Genomic DNA, 6351 nt, shown 5'->3' on the forward strand with positions numbered 1-6351 from the left:
ATAATTTAGTAAAATTTGAATTTATATTAGCTTGAGATCGGATTTTAGTTTAAGTAGTGTTTTTAATGTTTTGGTTTTTTTGTAGGCCTAGTTGAGGTTATGATATAAAATTTGTTTTGTTTAAGGCTACATAAATAACAACTGGTAATATTGAGATCGGATTTTAGTTTAAGTAGTGTTTTGAATGTTTTGGATTTTTTTTGTAAGCCTAGTTGAGGTTATGATTTAAAATTTGGTTTGTTTAAAGCTACATAAATAACAACTGGTAATAACTCGGGTTAAGACAGCCGTTTCTCTTCATGGTTTCAATTTTTAATAAATTATCCGGTGGTTTGAAACCTACCTAAAACTGTAGGTTCATTAATTTCTCATTATCATCCGCCTCATTACCCATGCACAAGCCTAGAGCTCATGTGGGCATCACCCTCAGCAAAAAAAATTTCCTTAACTTATCAAACTTACAAAATAATTGTTTGTGATAGCTAATCATTTTGGTATGGTTTAAAAGTGCACTGGTTTCATCTACTGTAAAAAATGGTATCAATATGTTAATACTATAGAAACGTTGTTGACACTAGAAATCGTATTATGTTCTTTCTGTAATTTAAGCATTAGGACTTTTTGGAAACTTATTTATTAGTTTTATAGTTTTTCTGTTGGAATATCTGGCTGATGAAGTTTTCAATAGATTGACTTTTTTAAGAAGCATCTTCCAATATCCAATCTCTCTATCCATTCCTGGATAGATCGTGTCAGTTAGTATATTTAAGATGCGTTAGTAAATCTGTTATTATAATAAGAAAACAAAGATATTGTCAAATTTCACTAAAAATTTATTAAAAACTTTAACAACAGAACCATGGCTGTACAGCTGATGATGCGTTGGTTAACTGCGTGAAACCATTGTTCTGTTTTAAAGTTTTTAATAAATTTTTAGTGAAATCAATACAGCTTCTTTCATCTTTAAAACAAATTTATCTATCTCTTTTCGAAATATACAATAAAAACATTTGTGTACTAACCTTTTTCTTTTAATAGAAGATCAAAACGGTGTGTGTGTGTGTGTGTGCACGCGCATGTGTATGTGTGTGTGTGTGTGCATGTGTGAGTGCGTGTGTGCATGTGTGAGCGTGTGTGTGTGTGTGTGTGTGTGTGTGTGTGTGTGGCTGAGCTGCAATGTGCTGAAATGTCAGGTTCTGGAACTGAACAAGGTAGATGTGTCTTCTATAATCCTAGACTGTTGTGCACACTATATATACACTCCAGAGTGGGTGGGAGGCCTTCTGATTTATTTTTGATTAATTTTTATTATTTTTTTTCAATTTTTTTTCTTTTTTTAAGTTTTTTTTCAATTTTTTCCAACTTTTAAAGTTTTGACCTTGGACCTTGACCTTGACCTTTGGTTAGGTTAGGTTAGGTTAGACTAGGTTAGGTTAGGTTGGGTTGAATTTTGCTAGGTTAGAATGACCTTTGACCTATGGAGAAGTCTGGCGCACTGTGCCAGGACCGGAAAAACTATACTACTTACCTAGTATCAGAGTTGAAATACATGCCATTTGTATTTTATAAGATAAATGACAAAAACATCATAAGAAAAATCTATCATGCTTATGAACATTCTCTATTCCACTCACTTTAATAAAATATTTCTTTTGCAAAAGCATATAATCAGGGCAGCCCTTGGCAGATCTAGATTGTATCCCAGCGAGAATTTGTTTATTGAGTTTGGAGTACCAACATTACGGCAAGTGTTTGTCAAGAGCATAATAATTATTCATATCAATAAAAATAGCTGGGGAAAGTCTTACGTTTCATACTAACCCACACAATTTACGCCAACAGTGAACAACTTTTATAATAGATAATTTTATAGATTGACAGTCAATAAACATCAACTTCAGTATTTTATGGAATTCTTTGCAAATAAAATCCCAATTCATTCTATTACAAGTCCTTTCTCAAAAACAAATATTAAAAATGAGAAATTCACAGAGGCACAGAGACAAGAAATTCAAAATTCGTCACCAGTTGAGACCTGTGTACTCAGGCTTTCTAGCCGTCAGTTCTGGAACTACCAGCAGCTCTCTTCAAAATCGACTATCAAATATGCAAACACTAATATTTCTATAATAGACCAGTCAATAAAGGTTTTTTCGATCCAAAAATAAATAACAGCTGAATCTCTTACCAGCGATAGAACTCTCAGAGGGTCATTCTCCCAAAAGTCCCAAGAAATCCTCCCTTGGAGCTTTCCCCCCCTAGACCCTCTCAAAATGAAAAATGCAGGTAATCACGGGTAATCAATTATCTCTGTAACCAATGATCGAAAACAATTCTATTATACGTCATTCGATTCCTTACATTATGGACTACAATATAAGTTATATTCACTTTTCAATAAAATTAACAGTTTTCTAATTTATATGATGAAAATTCAGGGGGTTTGCGATTTGATTTTTCTGTTTTCTTCGATTAACTGAAAGAAGTGATTTTAAAGTAAAATGAGCCAAATAATTAATGTGGAAACTCTCATTGCGAAACCCATTGATGTATATTGTTATTTATTTGCAATTCAATTTGACGCTGTGGAAGGGGAAATAGCCGACGCGGCTGACTCCCTTCACCATAGTAAACAGAATAGTAATGCTTTCTACATTGCATCTCATTTACACTATGGCGCTCGAAACAATATAATTTTGTCTAAAGTTTTGACATGCGCTGAATCTAGATTTTCAGTTTTCAATACTCTAAAAAATTATCATTATGTTATCGAGTTAATCACGCTGATGAAAACATCATGATTTCGTTGTCCGCTCACAGAATTTATTATATTATTATTAATTTGAAGTGTGCCTTGTCAATACGAGTCAGAGGTATCACAATATTATTTGATAACTCTAGTTTCAGATATTCATGTTTTTCAATGAAGTTTGATGATATATTATGTGTCTAACTCCGCATCTTATCCTTATTTTGTGAAAAAAATTTAACACTTGATAATGGAATGAATATCATCAGATCATGAAAACAAAGAAAATAAAAGGGTAGGCCTACCTGTGATACTATATAACACTGTACTCCTGATAAATTTCAAGCTGAAAGTAGATTAATTAGTTGCTTATTCGGTTTAAATATTAAAAAATGTTACCAATATTATCACATAGGTACAGTGAGAACAAATTATTCTGAAGCTTTCTATTTTTACCGGTAGGTGCTGAACATGAAAGAGGCAATACCAAGCCACAATTGCAGTTTCGTTCACAATCATTACCTATTATCAGAGCATTCAAATTGATGCTATGTGAATTCAACTATGGGATTATCCCATCTCACAATTTCCCTATTTATCCTTATCGTGATTTAGAATAAAGTAGTTTATGTCTATAATCACAAAAATGAATGTACAGTACCTATAATAAAACAAAATTATATAATATTATACTATATAATTTAATATTACAACAAAATTTCTAGTAATAAAGCAACTTTTTCTAGGTACAAATTTCAAGGCTCTCAAAATGACATTTTCTCAATCAGAGGCAGATATTCCAATGATTATCATAATAGTTATTCAATGAAAATTGTTTGCATTGTACATTGTTCGACGTAAGATAAACTACATCCTTAAGGTAATCAACTTATTTAGGATTATCATGTTTATGAATGAAAGCGAGTCTGTGATAAGACATATATGATTATTTGTCAAACTGAAATATAAAAATTATATACAATGCATATTTCTGATCAACTCAAAATAAAAATGATAGTATCAAGCCGAAATGAATTGAGCAACTGAATTCCAAAGTGACTATTCACTGTTCAAATTGCACTGTGATTTCCTTTTACTTCCAAATGGATTAAATTTCGTGACTCTTCAAGGTAACAATTTTTGAAAAAAAACCAATGGAAAACATTCAAGAATTGAAACCAAGATATGAAACCAATGGAATGTGAACGTCATCCAAATAGCATTTAAATTTGAATTTTCAGATCATGGAATTCATAACAAACTTTTTCTTGAGAGAATAGTGATGAATTGAAAACAGTGCATGTAACATTGATACAAAGCGATACAATGAAAATAAACATCGATTAATTTAATACTGGACTTATGAAAATCATATTACCGTACCTTTAAAGCTTATAAAATGTAAAACCAACTTTTTCAATTTCTCTACTGAAGCAAAACATCGATAGAAAATAAAGAAGAGCCCATTATAACCACAAAATACTTTTACTAGAATTCACTTGAACTACCGTAACTCACTTCGACCCTTCAATGATCACAATGAACTGGAATGGTATAAAAACTATAAAATTGATAATCAGGTAAATTTTTCAAATAACTTCACTCAACTAAATCTGTGAATGCCAAGTTATAAGAAATAATGTTCAATACTTCAATAGATTTGTTTTTAATTTTTCAACATATAAATAGAAATTGATCTATTCTTTGGTGCCCGAATCAAAATCAACATCAATCGACATCAAGAAAAGCTTCTGCCAACCTTGTAATTCCAGTATGATTCTGCTCATGCTTTACTTTCTTTTATAAAGTTCTCATTAAGGCCCTTGTGTAAACAACGACAAATTGATTGTTTCGAGCTGCCGATGTGTAAAATTAGATGCCTTGGCAAAGCAGTACAAATTGATTTTATACTGGTTATATGTTGAAGAGAGTCAGCCGCGCCGTACTGCGTCGGCTGTTTCCCCTTCCACACCGTCCAATTAATCGCAGATACATAACAATATACATCAATTGGTTCGCAATGAAAGTGGCTAAATCAATTATTTGACTTATTTTTCTTTTAAATCATTTGCTTCGAAGTTAATCGAAGAAAACAAAAAAAATCAAATCGCAAACCCCCTAAATTTTTTACATATATTTTATTTTATATCAAGAAAACTGTTCGTTTTATTGAAAAATGAATATGACTAATATTGTAGTCCATAATGGAACGAATGAATGACGTATAATATAACTGTTTCCGATCAATGGTTACAGAGATAATTGATTTCCCGTGATTATCTGCATTATTCATGTTTTAGGGGCTGGGGGGGAAGCTCCAGGAGATTTTTGGGACTTTTGGGAGAATGACCCTCTGGGAGGGTTCTATCGATGGTGGGAAATCAGCTTTTATTTAATTTTCGGATCTAAACAGCCTTTTTGGACCTTCATGACTGGGCTATAATTTCAATACTATTAAACAATTTTCTAATATTTTTATCAGAAAACTTATCGATTATACAGGTTTCATCGTTTGGAAAAATTCACAATTCGATAAATATTGAGGTTCTGATGAAATTCGGTTTCATTTCCGAGTTATTTTGTAAACTCTCGTTTGGGCTTGATGAGTATCAGAATGATGGAAGCTTCTATCTCATGCTTTAACCATATATAAGAACACATACAGAAGAAGACTTGAATTTATTGTTATCATCAATTTTATTTTCTTATTACTATTCGTTTGTCGTTATTTGTTTTTAAATTAAAGTTCACAAAATAATTTTCAAGCTATTGACTTTTCTTCTTTGTGTTCTTATATGTCTAAAAATATTTCATCATAGGCACTGCGGTGCCGACTCCAGAAGGCCTGGATGGGCTCTGGGCTTTTGGATGTCTAAACAGGGGTCGTCCTACCCAGAGTCCAAATCTGGGCACTTGGTTACTCAGAGCCCATAATATTAGGGTTGGAGCTCACCGTAAATAAATTTAGGTGGTACGGAGCCTACCCAGAATTTTTTTCATCCAAGTTTTTTTCTAACCCAGCGACCACATATATGTGGTGTTGTTCTAACCTATCACGATTTTTACTTAGCTGATTTCACAAGACGTCTTTGGCTTTGTGGTTGAATTTGAGAAAAAAGGTTGAAAACCTCTACTATAAAGTATAAATCATACTAATATTTGAACCAATATTGTTATATTATACGGTAACTTATAATGAGAGATTGTTGACCTTGAAGTCGATCAATTCAATGGTTTCTCTTATGGTTAAAACCAATATTTTCACAATTAAAAAAATAATTATTCATTGAAAGTTTAATTCATATAGGCCTAGAAGTTTGTAAATTAATAATAAGAGGCTAATTGAATCTCCCAATTAATTGAAAATAATACTAATACAATTATTCAGTATGATTGATTTATTCCAATTGAAAAATATACTTTACATCTAACAATGAGCTATCGCTTCACATATTATCACAGCAGCATTGAATAGATAACTAATGTTCAAAATACAGTGCGTCATATTTTGCACTTTTGTTGACTGCAGTAGTATTCTCTTTCATTGTTATTGGCTGCGGATTCTCACAGCTGAAGTTTGACGTATTATTAATTTTTCAAAC

Source organism: Nilaparvata lugens, chromosome X, assembly GCF_014356525.2.
Source record: "Nilaparvata lugens isolate BPH chromosome X, ASM1435652v1, whole genome shotgun sequence".
NCBI lineage: Eukaryota > Metazoa > Arthropoda > Insecta > Hemiptera > Delphacidae > Nilaparvata > Nilaparvata lugens.